This window comes from Podarcis tiliguerta (assembly GCF_965153285.1).
Source record: "Podarcis tiliguerta genome assembly, chromosome: 6".
NCBI classification, from domain to species: Eukaryota; Metazoa; Chordata; class Lepidosauria; order Squamata; family Lacertidae; genus Podarcis; species Podarcis tiliguerta.
In genome coordinates, this window is record NC_139539.1 from 36,119,480 (window position 1) to 36,142,837 (window position 23,358).

Genomic DNA, 23,358 nt, shown 5'->3' on the forward strand with positions numbered 1-23,358 from the left:
AAACACAAAGAAAAATAAAGACAAAAGTCTCAAAATAAACCACAATTCCCTCCTTCATCCACAACCCACTCTCAAATTTCTTTAAAATCCCTTGGGCACTCATCCTTTCCTTTTCTAAGACAAAAACAGAGTTTCAGGAAAATTTTGGGTAATAATCGCTGCAATGGGCATCATTGCAGAGTGTGCGGCACTGGTTTATCTCTTAGGGAAGGGTCTCTCAGATGGAGGATTTAGGGGGAGGAAATGTTGCATATTCTGAAGAGGTTAAGCACTTTTCAGCCGGATTGGCTTCCTGTCGTTCTTCCTGTTCTTGTTGCTGGGTAGAGCTTTTCTCTTGGCCTGGTTATTTTGCAGGTCAGACTATTTGCTGTCTCCTCATTGAACCACCAACCAACCAAAAATATCCTTGCTTCCTGCTTGGTTGTCTGCAGAATATGTCATGTCCCGCCCAGGTAATATGCCTTGTGCTCTTGATTATACACTGAATGAAAAACAAGGCTGCCTCTTTTGTCTCTCTGTGGGTTGAGCCTGCCCCATTGGAAGCTAACATTACATCCACTTCCCAGTTGGAAGGAAGCATTGACATTTTGTCTGAATCGTCAAATTGCTGCTATAGCCTGACCATTTGAAAACAACCACCAAGAGCTTGCTTTTCCTTTCCTCTGAAAGCCAAATAAAACATAGCATACTATTGTAGGATTAAGCAGACCTTGAACCTGGTCATTCATTCATTCAATAAATATACCGCCCTATACCTGGAGGTCTCAGGCCGGTTCACATCTAGCTCTGGGAATAAGATCTGGCTTTTGGAGGCCATTAATAAATATTAGCGAATCAAGGAAATTAATTTCTTTCAACTATATTTTTATAATAACCAAACTGACCTCCCACATTAAAAGATAGCTAGCATTTCTGAAACAATTTATCCTTATGTCATTTATTCTTCAAATCTGTGTCACCCCAATCACTGAGCGGTGCAAGATTCCGGGGGTTCCAGGTTCTGCTACCCAGGGTTCATATTTCCTTTGGCAAATGAGGCACAACAGAATCTTTACAATATATGGTTTGTTTACACATCTATGCAACCTGAACCTATGATGGAGGGGTTCCCAGCATTACACTCCAAGAGGATCTTGCTTCCTCCATAGCACAGCTTGGATTCAAACAGAAATCAGCCAAAGCTCTCTGACCCTCTGCTCCAGCTTGCTGTCTTTTCCTGCTCTAGGACACATTACCACTGCAATCCTGACATTTACCTTAGGACATTTCCATTCACTCAAAAAGGATGAAAATAAAATTATCATTATTACTACTACTACTACTATTACGACGACAGCAACATTATTGGGAGGAGGTAGGAATATATTTTAAATGCCATTTTTAATGCAACATGGTATCCCTAGTCCAAATCTGTGGTGTCTTTCCCCTGTAATTAATATACCACTTAACATTATAGCTTTGAAGTGGTCTACAATAAGGTTCCAAAGGTACAATTTTAAAAAACAGTTAAAGCTAAAATCAGAAAACTTACTTAAAATAACCTCATAAAGTAAAAAGAAGCTTGCATATGCATCTGCTTCGTCCATTGAAAAGAATGGACAAACCATTGTGGATGGAGTTTGTGTCTTGTGTGCACCACACATCTCACCACACAGGTAATAAATCACTGGAGTAGGTTGAGACAGGCATTCTCAACCACAAGCTCAGGCTTCTGATCAGTACCTAACAGTCACCGCCAAGCTCAACCAAAAAGTACATTTTTCTTTCCCTTGTTCACCTCGTTAAGCAGAACTCCCAATATACTTGCTATTTCTGGAGCACCTCTGGGCTTCATTTTCGGCTTACCCAACACAGGAAAAGCCTAATAAAAGCATATAATGAATCTTTGCAGAAGGAGAGTTTCCGTGCCAGGCTCATCCAGAACACCTTTCACCTTGTATCCCCACAGAAAATACCCTTTCCAACCTTTCATGTCTGCGATCTGTTCACACAGCATTTTATATTGTGGTCTAATCCCAAGTGGCTTGGACTTAAACCTGAACTACATCTGGTTTATATCTAGAATCAGTTTTCTAGAGATAGTGATTTCCTTAAAAAGCCCCTGCTCCTCCACAAAAGCCAGAAAGCATTATTTAAGGCAGGATAAAAATGGCAAAGCTATATAACTCTACAGACAGACAGAGACACATAAAACGAGGATACTATTAATATGGCTTATCAAAACATTATTTTATTTGTCGTGGGTGAGGAATAAACAAACATCCTTCATTACTCTTTCTTTTCTTTTTAGTTAATAGCATTGATGAATATGGAAATAATTAGCAGAGATGATTCCCCTGTAGGCCCCCAATTCTAGGCGTCAGTTAATTTGGCAAACTTTTTATAACATGCTGCTCTTCGGATTGTTTTATTGACTTTAAATCTAGCCTTCTTAAAAAAAATATTAATTACACAATAGCTGTTTCCCTTCAAAGAAGAATGGGCTCTAGTGACCTAACAACCCTTTCAGCTCAGTAAAGGTGTTGGGTGAAATATTGACCATCAAAAAAAATCAATCAACACATTTTCTGTGTGTGGCTTAAAAGCAGTTGCATATTGTAAGGACAAAGGCCCCAATCCTCCAGTGTTTCACTCTTGCATCTGCCATTCATTAACCACAATGAATCTCCTCCATAAGAAATCACCCCAGCAGGTGATTCGAGGATTGGACTATATGTGTGATACAGAGAAGGATGAATAACTCTCTCTGTATGTCAATGAAGCCCCTTCACAATTGCATTTTGTGAAGGGGAATCGCACATAGTGCAGGCCTGCAAAGTTACATCATAGGCTCTGGCCTTGAGATTGTGCCACAGTGCTGGCACACACATACCCCAACATCCATCTGTGAAGAATGAAGGCCTATGAGGGAAAGCCAATGTGCCCAGGGATTTCCCCTTTGTTTTGTAATGCTGATCATACAGGGCTGCAGAACAATTTGAATACAAATAGATAGATATGCCACACTCGCCAACATCTGACTGATGAAAATCAGGACACATGTCTTTTGTTGCGAGTCAGAGGCACCGAAACACACATGTCTTTTGCACTCATGCACAAGCCAGCTGCAAGTACCAGCTCACCCCCCTCCAGGGGCATAGCAAGGGGGAGTGGTAGGTGCAGTGTGCCCTGGGTGTCACCACTGAGGGGGTGACAAAATGGCAGGCGGCACTCACCCCGAAGCCTGCAGTGCACCCGAGCCATGCTTCTAGGGCACCCGCAGGCTCCACACTGTCCGCCCACTGCCTCTACCCCAGCTGTAGGGTGACTGAGGCCCTGCGGCATGCCCTGACCCTATGGGTGCCACACACCCCACACCGGCCCTATGGGCAGTTCGCCCCAGTTGCCCAAGAGGCTTCCTCTGCCGCAACCCCCCTCCCCAAGCTCAGCAGCAGCAGCAGCACTGGAAGGGAGAAATGGGACATTCTGGGATCCAATCAGAAGCCAGGATGTCTTCTGTAATTCTAGGATGTCCCAGGAAAATCGGGACAGTTGAGGGGTATCTTACACATGTAAGCTTTTTCTTGAAGATATCTATACCTAATGTGTGAAGTTCAACAATGGAGTTTGCAGCACTAGAGATGCAGTCATGCAACTCCATTCTAGGTGAAATTTTCCTTTATGTACATAAAGGGGACTTTATGCTTGTATTTTTTGTTGTTTCAAATATGATGAGGGATTGAAGGATGCTCCAGCTCTCATGTGCTATATGCCAATCGTAACCTACCACAGAGGAAGTCAGTTGAGTTTGAGAAGTCACTTCTGACACCCTAAATTAGAAAGGAGAACTACAATTCGTTTAGCAATTCATAAGTTAAAACACTAGAGTAGAAAATGCAGACAGCAACAAGCATTTCCCCCCTTTCTCAGTAGGAGTTTGTCTGGCAGAAACTTAATAGGATGGTGCTTAAGAGGAATGGGCTATCAATTACACCAAGGAAGGAAGCATTACAGGCTTAATCTGAGGTATTGTCAGGAGAAGCCTGGATAAGAGAAATTTACATTCCAGAGGAGTGATTGACTTAGCTAATACCTGGCTAGAGACAGAGTAGAAGAAAACAAAGAAATGCTTTTACTGAATGAAAGCATGGTGCCTCGTTTGTTGAGAGAAATCTGATCTTGAAGGACAGAACTTGCAAATGTCCATAAAAGTCCCAGCTTAGCATCCTGATTCTTTGCAGAGTCAAGCATACCTGGACACATTCATTTCAATAGGTGGAATCCAGGCTAAGTTACAGAGCAACTCTCAATGTTGCCTCAGAGCAATGCCTCAATCCATTGTGCTGGAGCGGTTTTGTATGCTTGAGAACTCCACTGGTCAGGAGTGCTCCAAAGCTCCTCAGAACTACCACCAACAGTACATCACCAGTGGTCATAGTCAGGGGAAGCCCCTGAAATGGGCTGTTGGCACCCCTTGTGTTCCCTTATGTCATGGACCAGGAGTCAGCTTTGCCTTCTGAACAGCAGCCTGAAGGGGGAGAAGGCAGAGTGACTCTACCTGCAGCTGATCAGCCTTCAAGGACACAGAGGAGAAGGCATGGATGAGAACCAGCTGGCTTCAGCCTTCTTAAGCAGAGCTTCAAGAAGTAGTCACAAGCAGGAAACAGTGCTTGTAGTTCCTTGCCCTGCCTTCCTGCTTATCTTGACCCTTGGATATCAGATTCCCTGACCCCTGGACCATCTGACCACGTGGATGGCTCTTTGCACGACCCTAGGATTGGACCTGACTTTGGATGCTGACTCTGCCTCCAGGCAAGTACACCTCAGATGCTCTTCTGGTTGGCTGGTCTCCCACTCCACTGAGCCCTGCATGTTGTTGCCCAGCAACGAGACTAGGATACCTTGCCTCCTCTTCTACAGTCTTGTGCTGCAGCTCCCTCCTTGCACTGTTTGTTCTGTTATCAGGTTGGGTACTGCTTTCCTTTTGGGTGAAGACAAAGGCAAAGTAGGCGTTGAGCAGTTCTGTCTTCTCTCTTGGACACAAAACATTGGTCATTTCCAATTGGCTTTGATCCCAAGCATTATATATTGATTTTGTTACGTGTGGTTTTGTTCAGAACATTAGCATGGGGAGCATTAATGAATGTTGTGATTTAGCAGTTGTTTGTCTTTAATCACTTAGTTTCTTCCTGCAGTCAAACTCTCATGGCTGTCTAACTTCCCTGTTAAGAAAAAATGTGCTGGTAGAAGTTGTGTTTGATTCTGTTTTGGGGCGCAGGGTGAGTGTGTGTCTGTTTGAACAATCCAGCAAGTAAAAGTTCAGTGTCAATTGATTTGAAGGTTACAGTGATTGACCAGCATCAGTTGTTGTTGACAATTATATTTTCCCAAAATTCTGTGGCAACAGTAGCAGCTTCTCTGTTTGTTGTCAAATAAAACTGTGTATGCTGCTCCATTAAATTGTTGTCTTCCGCACACAGCCTCATACCTTATTTTTGCAGTGCTGCATGCTGTTTCATTAATGTTATCATGACGTCAGCACAGGGTAAACCATATTATAACACTTAAGTCACTCCCCAGAAAGCAATTATATTCTTCTTAACTGAAGGAGGTAAACATAATTGGTGATACCCAACTAAGGCTGCAATCCGAACCCCATTTACCCAAGAGAAAGCCCCACTGAATTCAATAGGGTTTCCTTCTGAGCAGAAATAGCATTGTGCTGTAAATTACAGAGTAGACCCACTGAAATTAATGAACTTATTTAAATCTAATTATTTCATTGGGGCTTCTCTGAGTATGACTAATGTTGGATATTATTCCAAATGTACAGGAAGATATGACAAAGGGGACATAGATGCAGCCGTCTGTTTGCTCTAGAGGACCAGGTTTGTTTGGGTTTTTTCATATTATAGGAGTAGCATGTTTTTTATTGTCCCTTAATTCCACCCAGCTACTACAGCCATGAAGCAAGCAAAGAGCATGTGGGTATCTGAGATTTTTACCTGCCATCACCAAAAGCTGATGGTGTTGCCTGATTCAGGCCACTGGCACAACTACTGTATCTTATGAGCCTGAATCAGGGCTGTGTTTTGTGCCATCTTTGCTTACTAACCATGTGGAAACAAGGCAGCAGACAGGAAGCAAGCAACCAGCTGCTTTTGGGTGTGTTTAGCCACCACTAAACCACTACCAATCTTGATGTGATGTGGCTAGCAAAAGCACATCACGGGGGAGGGGGGAAAGTCTTACAGCAGCCCCACTTTCATTTGATCATTATGGGTTCATTATGGCTCACATGATGGTAATAAAAGCAAGAAGGATATTTCATATAGTATCTCTTATAGTGTGTGCCAGATTATGATGTCAGCAGTTAAGTTAGAAAAATAATGACAAATGTGACCAAACCATGAAATTACTATTTATTGCTTATGGGGAATAGGTTGTCTGCTTCAATAACTAGTGTGGGTATAATGTTGCGTGGCCAAAGCATAGTTGCATTAAACATATTTAATGTTACAGCCAATGTACTCCAAAGGCTGAACTTTTAGCTCCCTGCTGTAATGGGAGCATTCAGAAAGGAATACCGAATCGCTGGAACAAGGACAGGAATCATTGGCAGCTCTATCTTTCAGCTATGATGTAAGACAAATGAGGTCCTGTTAAAGCACCTGATAAGAAAAGATGTTCCTATATTAAAAAGTAACAGTTCATTCTTTACGTTTATTTTGAAATTTGCTGTAATTACTTAGCAATTGGAAAGCAATTTGCAGAGAGTTGTTTCTTGTTCAGCATCTGTGGTGATTTGATTTATTTATTTATTTATTTATTATATTAAAACACACACACAAACGAACCCAACCACCACCGCTGGGGAAGATGAGACATACAGCAGGAATTATGGCATTTAAATGTCTGCAGAATAGAAATTCCAATAAGACTGAAATGAGCCATAAGGCAATTCTGCTTTTGTTGCTGATGTTCATAAGTGCACCTTTGTTTGTTCAGGTGCATATCCAGCATAACCTTGATTTAGTGCACTTACATTGATGCAACATAGGTTTTCGGAGACATACAGATAAACTGAAATTCAAGTCCTTCCAGAACTTGATTTATATATGAGAACCTGTGGTTTCACTATATTGGGCCATTATCCGCATATTCCATAAGGTTGGTAGTCTTTTCCCTACAGTATCCCCATACATTTGGAAAGTGAACTATCCATTAATTCCACTTTTACAGGGAAAAGGGCCAAACCATCAAGTACGATTCTGTACCCAAATCAGGACAATCCAGCTAGTGGATTAACTTATTATGCAATCTGGTATGCCTCACTATTGGGTAATGGCTTTTTACTACCAGCCTCAATAAATCTAGAATTGTGGGAAAGCTTCTAAATCAGAAGGTGAAAAAAATACTACTTCTCATTAAAAAAGCAACAAGCATTGCTGGTTTGGAGGATGAAATTAATTATAAAGCAGTTTTTACACAGGTAAAATACTATAGGTACGATTTTTAAAAAATACCTGGAAGAATGTCTAGTCTAAACATGCAACTAATGACAAATTTTATTCAGAGATAAGTAGGATGTGTGACCTTTTCGGGGAGAAAATGCCATTTTTCAGCCCTTCAGCTTGCCATAGGAATCTTGTGTGGGTGACCTTAGGGAAAACAGCTTAACTTCATTTTAATGAATCTATAAAACACTCGGAAGGTGCTTCTAGCACTAGGTAAATGCCAACATATATTTTAAAACTGAGAAAGTTACGGCCAAGACAAATAAAGATAATCTAAGTAGTTGCATTTGTTTTGGATTTAGGTGGAAATGCAAAGCTATGTTTTAATAATAGGCATGGCAATTATTTGTTTACTTTGACAATTCACAGTCGCATTGCATGGGGACAGTTCATGATCACATGGGAACACCTTAAGATAACTTGAGGGCTTGCTCTGGGTCCAGTACTCAAACAGTAGCATGATACACGGTACGTTTATTTGAGAAGGCCCCCTTAGTTATTGATTTAGAAGGCTACAGAGGGGACGTGACTTGGCTCAAATTGAAAACCCCTTTCAATTTGGATTTCATCAAGCCCACCCCTTTATTCCTCAAACATCAAGTACTCTGAGCCAATTCCTCTGACACACATTTGAAGAAAAACAATGAGGTGATCTTGCAAAACTAAGGAACAAGGGACAATGCCTTATAGTTAGCAAAACCACTGATCCCTCTATTTAAATTGATGTACAGTGGTACCTCGGGTTATATACGCTTCAGGTTACATACACTTCAGGTTACAGACTCAGCTAACCCAGAAATATTACCTCAGGTTAAGAACTTTGCTTCAGGATAAGAACAGAAATCATGCAGCGGTGGCACAGCGGCAGCAGGAGACCCCATTGGCTAAAGTGGTGCTTCAGGTTAAGAACAGTTTCAGGTTAAGAACAGACCTCCAGAAAGAATTAAGTTCTTAACCCAAGGTACCACTGTACCTCCCTTCATTCGAAGGTCACAGGGCAGTTTGCAGCATAAAAATACAAAATGAAAACACAAAACAAAAAGCAAGCAGACAACAACAAAAGTATTGTTAAGTATTGTCCAGACCAGGCATAGGCAAACTCGGCCCTCCAGATGTTTTGGGACTACAACTCCCATCATCCCTAACTAACAGGGATGATGGGAATTGTAGTCTCAAAACATCTGGAGGGCCGAGTTTGCCTATGCCTGGTCTAGACTGATTGGCAGTGGTTTTCCATGGTTTCAGACAGGTTACTCCTAGCCGTACCTAGAGATGCTGGGTATTGAAGACCTCCTCCAAGCAAAGCACATACACAGAATCGAAACACAGAATTGTAGAGTTGAAAGGGACCATGGGGGTTATCTAGTCTAATTTGCACAGGAGCAGGGGCAGGAAGATGTGCGTCCCTGTTTTGGGACTCAGGATGTTGGATGGTATGAAACTGGAGACCTGAATGGGGCTTGGGGCTTGGCAACTTAGAGGCTACTGCCTCCCCACCAGTCTGTTCTCAGCTAGCCCTGGCCTGCCTGTTTACTTGCTTAAAACCAGTCCAGGGAGTGACGCTGGTTGTCAACCTCCTCCTCATTAAACTCAGTGGTGACCTAGCAGAAGTCAGCAGGGAGTAGAATGGGGGCGAAAGCAGGACAAATTGGCTCTGCCTGTCACTGCCTCTGCTGTTGGTCTCCCTGCCTTCCGCCCTACTGTTCCCAATGGGCATCAGCTGCCACTGTTGCCACCTTGAGTTCTATGCTGCGAGAGGAAATAAATTAACGGAAGGTTAGATTCTGCTGAAGAAAACCTCTCTATATCATCAAGGAACCACAAGGTAAGCTTTTAAGTAGCAGCTTCAGTTGGCTGGATTCCCCCTAAATCTCTTGTGTATCAAGAGCAACAATTTACGCTGTGGCAAGCATGAAACTCTCCCATCTCAAAAAATGGTCACGCTGACACTGTTCCTGCATTAGGAACTTGCCTTTGACAAACAAAAAGATCTATTTTGCCTCTCGCTCTCGCTTAAAAGGTTTCGTCTGCTTGTTCCACGGCTGTTATTCCACATCCACGGTTTGTTTGCACATCTCTCTAATTAAGTAGCAGAGATGGGGGCCTCAATTCAGAAATGTAAATTAAATAGAAATCTTTCTGAGCAACTGCATTTAATCCTCAATTTTGCTCCGGCAAATTGCTATGGTCAAGTTACCCTCTCATAGGAATGGTATCATATTGTGAATACATGGCTAGCTGAGCATTTTTGAACAGTAAATGACTGGTTCTTTTTGCTTATATTTCTCTCCAACTGGCATTGGGTATTTTGAACTTGTGGGGAAAACAGGAAATGGATGTGACTCATACTATCCCCCCCTACACTCTTTTGTCGGGTCTAAAAAGCAGGCTTGCTCATCTTCTGTCTAGGGAAGGGCCACAGCTCAGCTTTGTATGCAGAAGGTTCCAGGTTTAATTCACAAAATCCTTTCTGCCTTTTTTTGGTGAATGTACTGGTTTTGGCAGACAGGTGGATAAGATCTCTTGATCTCTTGATTGGCGGGAATCCCCAGGGTCAATATGCATTCAAGACCCCTGTCCAATGTATCTCCGTTTAAAAAGAAGTTTCCTGGAGCTGTTCAAATGGCTTAACAATGAAGTCCTATACAGTACATATATTCTCAAAAGTAAGCCCCACTGAGTTCAGTGAGACTTACTCCTAAGTAAGAGAGACTAGGATTGCATCTTAACTTGTCCTTTGAATACTGTGTAATTAAAACTTTGTGGAGGCTAATATAGAGATTGGAACATAACTATCCTCCAGAATTTGAACTGCATTTAACAATATAGTTCCTAGTGAAAGAACAAAAATAAAAAATAAAAAGCATGCATATTTTAAGATAAAATGCATTTTAAAATGTGTGTATTGTGATAGTATACATTTATATACACAATTTTTAATTTAAAAAATGAGCATTAACGTGAAAATCAGCTGGAATGGACGTATAATTCAACACATGTTAAATTGGTGTGGACTGGAAATAAAATGATCCATCCATCCCTAGGCTCAAGAGCCCTGGTTTCAAAAGCAATGAGCATTCCCGCAAAATGGGGCATTTTGTCTCCCTGTGAAAACAGATATTAGCCCAGCACAATGAAAAAGGAACAGATTTCTATTGAAGAGAAAAAACAACAACAAACACAATTTTATTGAAAAGGTCGCAATACATTATACATTTATAGCACCCAGTCCGGTCAATAGAAATACAGGCAGGCAATCCATCCTTCTCCTCCTACCCATCCCCCATCCCCCTGGGCCACAAACAGACTTGAAATTCTGTAGGGGCTCAGGCTTAGATGCACATGGCAGAAGTGAAAAGAGATCTCTCTCTGCTTAAAAAAAAATAAGCCAATGATTTTCTGTTGCCTTTATGAACATTCATCAGCAATAATTTCATGTCCTCCTGGATTGGAGGGGATCCTTCAGTGTATTATTATTATTATTATTATTATTATTATTATTATTCCTTTTTTGTACAGTAAAGGTAAAGGGACCCCTGACCATTAGGTCTAGTTGTGGCCGACTGCTCATATCACTTTATTGGCCGAGGGAGCCGGCAAGCATACAGCTTCCGGGTCATGTGGCCAGCATGACTAAGCCGCTTCTGGTGAACCAGAGCAGCGCACGGAAATGCCGTTTACCTTTCCGCCAGAGCGGTACCTATTTATCTACTTGCACTTTGACATGCTTTTGAACTGCTAGGTTGGCAGGAGCAGGGACCGAGCAACGGGAGCTCACCCCGTCATGGGGATTTGAACCGCCGACCTTCTGATCGGCAAGCCCTAGGCTCTGTAGTTTAATCCACAGCGCCACCCGCATCCCCTATTTTGTACATTACACTCTGGTAAAGGCTAAAAATATACTATGATGGTTGCTATCTCTATAAAGATGGGATTTGGGGAAGGAAGGAAGGAAGAATGGATCTCAAAAGACCCTGGAAAGCAGTTGCCCAGCCGAGTACAAAAAAATAGATGTGTCAGTGGTCTGACATAATATAATTTAAACCCTTAAAAATTATTGTTATTATTATTATTATTATTATTATTATTATTGGTACCATCCTTTAAACCATCCAAAAAATTACTATTGTCAAGTTGTTCCTTTTAAGATCATCCTTACTTTTCCATACAGTTTTCATGTGTACAGTTCACATTTGCCAGAACCCTGAGAGTAGGGAGATCATGCACATAGCTAACAATCATATAATTAAGAAGCAATTAGTCATTCAGTTGAGAGGATACAAAGGGCATAGTATGCCCTTTGCTGGCAGAAGGCCCAGTCTCACTCCCTAGCATCTCTGGTAGGGACCATGGAGAGCAACTGCTTCAGATGGAGGGCAGTATACAAATTTAATAAATGAATAAATCAGAGCACACTGAGGTAGAGGAACCAGTATAATTTCATGCTTCCAGCAAGGAGCCTAAGGAAGGATATATGTTCAGCCTCATATATTCGGTGGAGGAAACACATTAACTCAACTAGGGACTGCAGGAATGTGGGTGGGAGAGGATATTTGATTCAGGGCACATACAAAGGCAAATTAACCCAATTTGCACTTTCCAAAATAGTGGACAAAACCAAAATGCAATTATTCTTCAAAATTCACACTTAATCTGAATTTTGCAGTGCAGTTATCCAGCCAAGTAGTGTGTACACTAATGGATATACTAGGGTAAAGTGTGCAAGAGAATGCATATATCAGTGAACAAAAACACACAGGACTACATTAATTTATGGAAACTTGGTTTGCAAAAATGTTTAGAGTAGGGAAAATTGATTACAAAATTATATACGGGCAATTCTTTACAGGGGATTCATTCTGAGGTGCCACACGTGTCATTTCCCACCCATCCTGTTCTGCCCCTGCCATGTCCCTTTGTGGTGCTGAAAATGGTACATGTGTCAGTGGTTGTGTGAGTGCTAATCACATGCAAGTGGGAAGGTGCCTGTGTACAGTACTAGGGAAAATATTCACTAAAATGCTGGTGAATTTTCATGTGGACTTTAAAGAAAAATGCAAGAAACCTAGATAACTGAATTTAAGCATGGAAAAATTATATACTGAGAAAACCTGAAGTGAACAGATTTTCTCAAACAACATTTTCACTTTCTTTGGGCTCCTCTCTGTCTAAGTATAAGATTCAAGACAGTGAGCAGTGAGGGGGGTAATAAATGGGAAATAGCATGTGACCTTAGTGTAGTTTGTGTCTTAACAGCAGCAAACTCATTCCCCATTGAATATGAACCTTCCCATCTCTCTCCCAGAGAAGCAATTTCCTTAATAGTTCTATTATAATAATAGGTCTTCTGTAACATAGCCTGATCACACAACTTTTTTTATACTACATCTCTCAACCAAATTGTGTCCCTCTACCCGTTTTATGACATCGGAATGATAAAACGGTGGACATTATAGATAACAAACGACTGAGCACAGATGTGTAAAGGCATGTGTGGTGGAAAAATTAAAGTACTTAATCTTCAAGCCAATAACCGAAAGGAAGAGGAATATTAAGAAGTAACAGGAGAAGAGGGAGAAGGGGAGCTGTGATGAGAAAAGCCAGGCAAGTCTGTTGTTCAAGATGCAAGCAGTAAAGGTTGGAGACAGATGGAAATTTGAAGTGTAGCAGAAGTCGTTTGAAGAACACACATCCTCAGCCTTGTGAATTGTCTTGCAGTGTTTCAGATGTGTGTTTCATCTATCTTTACCATGCTTCAGAGTGTATGACTTCACTCCCGAGTTGGAAGGTAGCATTGCACCAGTTTTTGCTTCCCTACTTGTTCTTGGTAATTGTGTAAATGTTTACAAAAGCTTATATTTAATGTGTGAGTCTATGTTCCATTTGCAGAAGCAGTTTGAACATTAGAGTCCCATCCATATGTTAACTTCCATTACATTTGGTTCTGCAGTTTAAACATATGGGTAAAACAGCAGGAGGTGTCCTGGATATGTTGGACGAGAGCTCTAAGGCAGAAAGAACAGCAGGAATCCACCTCAGGATCAGGGATCCTGGCATTCTCCAAGACTACCCAAGGGCCATTCTGAGAAAAGAGCAGTTTGTGGACCATCTAGGTATATGGTCCGCCAGATGCTGCAGGGCCCCCAGATGTTGACTGTAATTCCCATGGTCCCTGAACTTTGGCCACGCCACCTGGGGCTGATGGGAATTGGAGTTCAGCAACATATGAAAGGCCACAGGTCCCTCTTCTCTAATCTAGAGCAATCTGGTGCCCTACAGCTGTTATTGATTGCAACTCCCACCATCCCCATCTAGCATAGCTAATGGTTAGGAATTTTGGATGGAGGGCAATACATCTGGAGAGCTCCAGATTGGCTCCCCCTGATCTAGAGGAAGAGGACATCTGAAGGGGCTTAGACTCTTCAAGTTAAGAACTCAGTCCACAGCTATGTACCTCTTCCCATTATCCCTCACATTCGCATAAACTTGTAGAATCATAGAATCATAGAGTTGGAAGAGACCACAAGGGCCATCGAGTCCAACCCCCTGCCAAGCAGGTAACACCATCAGAGCACTCCTGACATATGGTTGTCAAGCCTCTGCTTAAAGACCTCCAAAGCCATTGTGGTGTAGTGGTTAAGAGCAGTAGTCACGTAATCTGGGTAACCGGGTTCGCGTCTCCGCTCCTCCACATGCAGCTGCTGGGTGACCTTGGGCCAGTCACAGTCTCTCAGCCCCACTCACCTCACAGAGTGTTTGTTGTGGGGGAGGAAGGGAAAGGAGAATGTTAGCCGCTTTGAGACTCCTTAAAGGGAGTGAAAGGCGGGATATCAAATCCAAACTCTTCTTCTTCTTCTTCAAAGAAGGAGACTGTAGAGAGAAGGCAGGTGATCTACCCTGTGACTAGGAATCTAAGGCTTCATGGCATGGCATCTAAACTGTATTTTGCACCAGAATAGGCTAAAATACCCAGTATATTTGGATTGTGTGATGTGGGAGTGCTGAAACAGCATTCTTCATCATCAAAATAATCCTTGTCTTAACAAGCCCTATTTGGCTGGCTGAGTGATATTTTTTTTAAAAGAATCTGCACACAATTTTACACAGTTTACCAAACTAAGAAGACAGTAAAATATATTCTACATTTTTAAACATGAACATGTTTGGGACCACAATGTTGTTGCATTATCAAGGTAATTAAAGAAACAAATAAAGAAGCATAAAATTGGTGTTTTCGTGATACGCAGCTCTTGAAAACTGTGAAAGGAAGGAAAATTCTGCAAAGAGAAAATAGAAACATATGGTATAGTGTGGGAAGATGAGTAAGATAGGTCATGATGCTGCTACAATCAAAGTAAATGTAAACTTCAGTGTCCTGAAAGCCAGGCCAAATCACTGGGATGGAGTGAGGGAAGCATCAGTAAAGTACCAGAGTGAGACTGACAAAGCAGTCCTAACTATAGGAAGCAGGAAGGTTTTATGCTACCTTAAATTAAGCTGGCACAAGTTACCCATGTTCCAAATTCTGTTCAGGAGTGAGGCTATGCACATCTACCATTGATCGGGGGGGGGGGGGCTTACTTCTCAGTAAATCTGCTTGAGATTGGCAGCACAATCAGGAAATAGACACAAAACTGCAATTATGTTGGTGGGGGGGGAGAAGGGTGAAGAGGTAACATTGACAGATTTGAATAGATTTTTGTGGATAGGATAGCTGAGATAGCTTGCCTTTTGTAAACAACACCCACAAATCCCTCACTATTCTTCCTATTTGTTCCTTGCACTTATTGTACTAGGTCCTCAACCCCACCCCCAGTCTTGAGGGCTTTTAAAAATTATTTTAATATCAAAATTGTACGTATAATGTTAATTATAGTGGGTGAGCTAATGGCGCTATGTCAAGAAGCCCGTTAGATAAGTTCTATTGAGATGATTGCCATGTATTAGGGACAGGTAACAGCTGACCTGACATGCTGTGGGGACTTTTCAAGAGGATTTTACTGTGAAAGTCTGAAACACGCAGGGAAAGCAGTATGCTTTCCGTCAGCAAAACAGTTGGGAAAGGGCTGTGACTCAGCAACAGAGCACAGGCTTTGCATGCAAAAGATATCAGGTTTAATCCCCAAAATCTCTCGGAAGGGCTCAGGAAAGTTCCTGTTTGAAACCTTGGTGAGCCATCGCTGTCAGTCAGTGCCATAGACCACTGCTTCCCAGCTACAGTTTCTTCTTCATAATGTATTTGCTTTTAATGGTGGCAATATGCTTGAGACCAAAAAAGAATAAATTTCCCCCATCTGTTCACATTCTTTTAAATGCATTATTATTAAGCCTTGAAAAGAGCGGAGAATAGCAGCCATACAGAAAAAGTGACCTGTTCAAGAACTGGGTTTTCAGTACTTGCCCTTAAGTCCAAAGAAAGAAGCAGAATGGGTGCTGAATCTGACCCGAGACTAAAGCTGACTAATATTACACTGAACATCAAAGAACTTTGTTTAACACAGCAGGCACATCCATCGCATGAAATATTCATATTGATTTTCAATTTCAGTTTCATAGAATTCAAGTTGTAATACAATGCCCTTTAAATAAAAGCAGCAATAAAAAGACAATTAAAATCATATGGCATCTGGCAGCCACACTACAGGCAGACAGATTATTAGGTGGTCCACCATTTTTCAAGTGGTCCATATGGGGGGGGGGAGTTTGGGAACTACTGGCCTGGGGTAAAGAAGGAAACTGGTTGATTCCAGTTTATCTCTGATAAAGCATACATCTCAAGTACTGGACATTTTTTTTATACAACCAAACCACTGGCACAAGCTTGAGATGAAATCATCAACAACAACCTAGGAACAGACTCCATTTGAGGCACTCCTTGTGATCTCAAAGTAATAAGCAAACTTCTTAAGATTTCTCGAAGTAACAAGTAAGCAACACACCTTGAAGTAATTATCACTTTCATGTATTCTCAGGCTATTCCTTTGTATATACACTGCTGTCCTTAAGAAACAGAAATTGGGTAATCTATATTTACATACTGAGCACAAGCACCAACGAATACCAAGAGCTGGCAAAATTAAATTGATAGAGCTTAGCTCTACAAGAAAAAAGAACCACTCTGTTTTGGGTTTACATGCAGTTCATTCATGGGAACACCCTGATTATGGGCCAAAGGGGACTTGGCCTTTCTTGTGGCATCCTTGGGGACACACACATAACTTGTGTTCTGTAAGCATAGGTCCATACATGTCTGCTGCTGAAAATACAGGTCCATATACGCAAAGGGACAACTGATTATATTCCTGTATTCTTTCCCTTCCATTTCTGCTTGGCTTGTTTCTTGTGGCAGTGCTGGCTGCGGCTGCTGCTGCTGCTGCTGCTAAGTATGATATGAATTGCACATTTTGACCACTGCGTATGAAAAATATTCCATTTCCAGACTTTTCTTGCAACTAGGGTACCATGGTTCAGCTTTCTTTCTGTGATGGTTGCACTCTCAAAATCTTTTACTTGGTCAGTCAATGGGTGAGGGTCTGTGCTTTTTTTCTAAAAAAAAATTGTTGAGGGGTACTCGCATTTTGACTCAAGAAAATCACCATTTTATAGTTCAAATCGGGGAAATAACTACAGTGAATGGACAAAAATACAAAGATTCACAAAATGTTTAGGGGTGTGCGTAACCCTGTGTCCCGCCCCCCAGGAAAAAAGCACTGGTGAGGGTTAAGCATTTCTAAATAAAGTCAGCCTCCCTTCTGCTTGCATCCGCTCCTTCCTCCTGGCTCATATCCAGAAAGTGGTGTTGGGGGATGAGTGTTCAGACCCCTGGGCTCTCACTTGTGGGGTGCCTCAGGGTTCCGTCCTCTCCCCCATGTTTTTTAACATCTATATGAAGCCGCTGGGAGAGATCATCAGGGGGGTTGGACTGGGTGTCCATCAATATACCCAGCGCTACCTCTCTTTCATATCAGAACCAGTGAAGGTGGTGAAGGTCCTGTGTGAGTGCCTGGAGGTGGTTGGAGGATGGATGGCAGCTAATGGATTGAGGTTGAATACTGACAAGACATAAGTACTGTTTCGGGGGACAGGGGGTGGGCTTGTGTGGAGGACTCCCTGCTCCTGAATGGGGTAACTCTGCCCCTGAAGGATCAGGTGCACAGCCTGGGAGTCATTTTGGACTCACAGCTGTCTATGGAGGTGCAGGTCAATTCTGTATCCAGGGCAGCTGTCTACCAGCTCCACCTGGTATGCAGGCTGAGACCCTACCTGCCTGCGGACTGTCTCGCCAGAGTGGTGCATGCTCTAGTTATCTCCCGCTTGGACTACTGCAATGCGCTCTACGTGGGGCTACCTTTGAAGGTGACCCGGAAACTACAACTAATCCAGAATGTGGCAGCTAGACTGGTGACTGGGGGCGGCCACCGAGACCACATAACACCGGTCTTGAAAGATCTACATTGGCTCCCAGTACGTTTCCGAGCACAATTCAAAGTGTTGGTGTTGATCTTTAAAGCCCTAAATGGCCTCAGCCCAGTATACCTGAAGGAGCGTCTCCACCCCCATCATTCTGCCCGGATGTTGAGGTCTAGCGCCAAGGGCCTTCTGGGAGTTCCCTCATTACAAGAAGCAAAGCTACAGGGAACCTGGCAGAGGGCCTTCTCGGTAGTGGCGCCCGCCCTGTGGAACGCCCTCCCATCAGATGTCAATGAGATAAACAACTACCTGACATTCAGAAGACATCTTAAGGCAGCCCTGTTCAGGGAAGTTTTTAATGTGTGACATCTTAGTGTATTTTTGGTCTTTGTGGAAGCCAGCCAGATGGGCGGGGTACAAATAATAAATTATTATTATTATTTTAAGTGTGCTTCTGGCTGCCACTGCAAATGCATTCAAGTACAGCTAGGAATGTCTCCTGTCTGAAATTCTGGAGAGCTGCTGCCAATCAGTGTAAATAGTACTGAGCTAGATGGACCAATGGTCTGACTCAGTTTCCCAAGTTTCTAGAATGCTCAGAATTGGAAACCCTCCCACCCTCCCGATTCTGTAATTTAATCCACCATCCCTTAAGCATTGAAAGGACTGCATGACAAAACATACAATGTTTAGGTGTTGTTTTGCTTTACACTGTGTCAAAAAACAAACAAACCCCAAAACCTTTGAGGTCTCATACTTCTTTTACATTGAATTCATTAACAGTGCGTAAGTAAGTTAAAAACCTAGAAGCATGGGAAGGGAAATGATGAAAAGCTGCGCAAGCCCTGAAGGACTCATAGTTTGCCTGGGAGAATTCAACAAGTTTAAAATGCAAGCAGCTAGCCCCCTGAGTAAATAGCATGGAAATGTGTGTGTACATTAAGCTAAAGAGCCAGGCTTTGGGTCAAGTAAATAACACAGTCAATGCATTAGCAAGAAAAGGAATCCAGAATCTGCAGTGCGAAGAGACGAGGGAGGCTCCATCAAGAGGAAAGAACAGCACAGGTATGACATTAAACCAAGGAAAATCTAATCTCAGAAAATGCTACATCATAATAATATAAAAAATCTGGCAGACAGGGTGTAGTGCCCCTATAGAATTCTGTTCTATTCTGGTCTGTAGATTGCTGTCATCGGAATGGCTCACAAGCATCTCCAAGAATCTATTTTTCCTACATAGCCAACCGAAAACGGTAAAATTATTTGTATAAAGATCCATTTTTATCACTCAAGTGTGTGCGGCAAAAAAAAGATATTAATAAAAACTTGTAGGTCATTTTTTTTAATGTCAAACACTATTTGCTCCGTCTTCCCCACAGGAATATTATTATCTACTTCATTTCTATGGTCACTTGAGAACACTTGAGATCTTTTAAAGCAACTGAGATTGGCACTTTAATGTATCACCATGACCTCATGTGTATATGTGTACTGCACACATAAAGTACACTGGGGAAAGGATTCATCCGCAGATACCTATTGAGATAATAGCTGCTTTTGTTTGCCTCTGTAGTCCTATGAGCAAAGGCAACAGAATAATATGAAAGAAGCTTGTATCAAACCAAGAGCTAGGGAGGTATCTGAAATTTTGAATCCAGTGGGATTTCCCCCCCCCCCGAATAAGTGGTTTCAGGGATAAAACTGCTTCCCCCCTTTTCTTTAATGGGGTTCTCACTACATGCTAGAAGTTTAAATGATTATGTAAGATTGTTTGCATCTCTAATTAAAAGCTGGAATTTCAGTAGGCTGAAGACTATTTGTTAAAGCTTAGTGTATTTTAAAATTCGAACCTTCACAGCTCAAAGTAAGCACCACTGAGTTCAGCGGAGTTTCGTCTCTGGTAACTATTTATTTGATTTGTCTTATTAAATTTGTATACCGTCCTTTATCCAAAGATCACAAGATACGAGAACACAAATTACATAACAAAACACAAAAACAAGCCAACGATCCCTGACCTCCCACAGACACATTTAAAAGGCCATAGATGGTTTTATCAGCCCAAGGCCTGGTTATAGAGAAATGTTCTTGCTTGGTGCCTAAAGACATGTAGTGAAAGCACCAGGCAAACCTCGCTGGGGAGAGCATTCCACAAGTGAGCAGCCACCACAGAAAAGGCTCATTCTCATGTTGCCACCCTCTGGGCCTCTCGTGGAAGAGGCACATGAAGAAGGATATGTTAGGATATTTCCATTCCACCTTAAAAGGGAGCAGGATGTTTGTGTCACAGCCTGCGCATTTCCTGTTTCACAGGATGTTTCTGTTGTGTCTTTGTTTTCGTTTCTCTCTCTGCCGGAACATTGAAGCAGGCAGTCATGTTTTTCTTTGTTCTGACCAACGCTGAATAAACTTGTAAATAATGCTCTCCTAAGTGCATCTTTCGCTGTGCATTATCTGCTGATAGAGCGTGCATCGGCTCTGGAATGTGGCAAGCTATTTCTGGAGCTCGTGTCGCTAATTGCTGATACTGCGTGTCTACGGGAGATCAATGGACGTCCGGAGACGATGTGGAGTCAAGATGGACTTTGTCTCCCTGGCAGTATCCCAACAGGATATTGGATGATGATTGCATGGTCCAGGTCTATTAATATGGGCAGAGGCGGCTCTTGAGACATTGTGCTCCTGAACCGTTTAAGCTTTATAAGTAAAAACCAGCACTTGGAATATGCATAGGATTGTAATCATGCTGATCCTAACAAGTTAGGCATTATGCTATGTTCTGCTGATCTTTGGGGGGGGGGGCGGCGAGGTGAGATATGTATCAACACAACTACCTGCATTTTTAAACACTCCTTGGCTATAGGTTGTCTTGATGACCCCCCACTCTTCCAAAATGTACCCCTGTTCAGCTGCATTTAATACCAGATCTCATGCAAAAGAGGCACAGAATGAACTAACAACCTGTAGAGGAATCTTGCAGCCCAATATTTCTAATTCCCATCCCCTAGTCCAAAACAAAACACTTTTTCTGTCCTAGATTATAAGAAATTGGCTGGATCTTAGAAGTACTGCAGCTCAGAAGTGTTGATGATTTAAGAAATTTCAGTCTGTCGGACTCTCATATAACCCATGCAGAGCTAGTAGGCACTTGAGATTCAATTTTTATAGGGATGCTCTGGAGAGATTTTTCACCCTTATTAATCATCTAAATGATTCATGTCAAGTTTCAGTAGATAGGCACCTGGGCCAAAAATTCAGCAACCCAACGTAAGCAAAAGAATTCCAATGAGACACAGATCCTTAAAAGTTAGGAGTGATCCAGAGTCAACGTGTATCTTCTTTTTAGACATTTATGTGAGACCTCTAAACCTCCTCATTCAAAGTGGGACAAAAATGTATCAAGCATTACTTTATTTCTTTATCTGAAAATGCAAAACTTTGGGGGTCATTAAAACGTAGAACAACATCTCATAAACAACAATCTGAAATTCAGCTTTGCATCAGATTTTCTAGGTACAATATATATCAGGCATAGGCAACCTCGACCCTCCAGGTGTTTTGGGACTACAATTCCCATCATCCCTGACCACTGGTCCTGTTAGCTAGGGATCATGGGAGCTGTAGTCCCAAAGCATCTGGAGGGCCGAGGTTGCCTATGCCTGATATATATGGAAGCATTCCTAGCTGCATTAGTGTGCTTGTCTGCAACAACTCTGAGCATATAACGTGTGAGCAGACAGCCACAGAGATACTTGCATCCACCTAGCAGTTTGTTCTCAGAAAACCTGGAACCCCTTAGCTTTACGCATAGCAAAAACAAGGTACACACTACTTTCTCCCCAGTAAACATTATCCTCTGCAGTAGTCACAAGCATGCTCATCCTAATCTGTTCATGCATCCCGAGCTGGATAAAGAGCATTTGCTTATTGTTCATTTGGTGCCAGAAACACTGAAATGTATTCATGCAGCCACAGGTCTTACGCAGATCTTGAAATCCTGGCAGACTTTGGAAGCCATCAAGTTTTCTAAAACGGTAATTTCAATGTTTGAATTAAGACTCTGGTGCAACTGGATTGCCCTATTGAACCGGAGTCCCATGTTATATGCATTTGGGGTGCATTCTTAGCCGTGCATTGTAGGTAAATATCACCCAGCAGGGACTGATGTTCCATTTCAAGTAATTTGCTGGTACAGCCTGTGCTGCCCCTGTTTCTGTGTGTATGCCATGGATACTTCAACAAGAGATCATACAGGCCTCAGCTCGGAGCATATGTGAGTTGCAAGGATTCTATGCACTCACACAGTGCATCTGATCCCTGAAAACAGAAGCCCATGGAGATGTGCTCTTAATGTAAAAAAGCAGCAGGAAGCATGGAGTCAACCCTCATAGCCTATCGATTTATCTCTCCTAGGCATGCTGATATGCAGTTATGCAGAACCAAAGGGTTTGGTTTTGAGATTTTTAAATTGAGTTGAGTTTTTAAATCTTCTCTTTGCATCATTTATCCGTCTTTCTGTAAAGTGGCTCTTCTCTGAAAGATGAGGCCAGAATATTGGAAACCACAGAAAAAACAGCCAAGCTTCATTTATTTATTTTTTAATGAGGCACCTCACAATAGCACGTTAGTGTTTTCTCTCCTCCTTTACTTTTATTTGCATTTGTTCTGGTGAATATTGCTAAAGATAAATAAATCTTCTGGATCACTTTTTAAAATTTTGAATTCTGCCTCTGCTCGGTTGTCTTCCTTGTTTGCTGGCACCCTCTTGCTAACCTGACACAAACAATCGTGGTAGAGCTTGAGTCTCCTTGTCGCTTCGTTCACTTGCTGGAGCAAGGAGGGTCCACTCTGTGGTCTGGCAGGTGATGTCATTGCTTACGCGCTGAACAAAGCCTCAGAGCAGGAACCCTGCAGCTGATTGAGGAGGTAATGAGGTGGAAGAGTCCTGAGGTGCTAAAATGGACTGCTAGGCAGGGGAACACATTTTGTGTGTGTGTTTTCCCCCACTCCTGCTTATAGAAATAAATGCTCTACAGTCTGGAAAGTAGCATAATGCTCTAGTAAGCTGGGATGGGACTTACTTCCCTGCCATATTTTCCTTGGAGAAAGTCTGGGACATAGAAAAGGAATTTGCGAAAAGAAAAACCCCGAATCTCCACCTGCAGTCTGTAAATGTGTCAACTCTGATGACCTAATCCTAATCTCTGAAGATTAGAATCCACACACATTCCTGCAATGCAAGATTATGCAGATGTTCTATACAGGGATCAAACCTTCAGCCTTAGGGCTATCAGCATCATGTTCGAACCAACTGAGATATCTAGGCTGCCTCATTTTGCTGCATGTATAAATCAGGATTAAAGCTAAAGCAAAATGAACTCCTCCTCCCGTACGCTGCCTCATTTGTGAGGTGGGGGTTGAAATGGGATGCATTTTAGCTGAGTTAAGGGGT

The 23,358-nt window shown here is 42.2% G+C and overlaps 1 protein-coding gene across 6 annotated transcripts in view; it reads left to right on the forward strand.

Moving 5' to 3' along the window:
* The window catches only part of KCND3 (potassium voltage-gated channel subfamily D member 3), a 266,574-nt gene that overhangs the window by 93,365 nt on the left and 149,851 nt on the right, over window positions 1-23,358 (forward strand). The gene's annotated exons all lie outside the window — the stretch shown is intronic.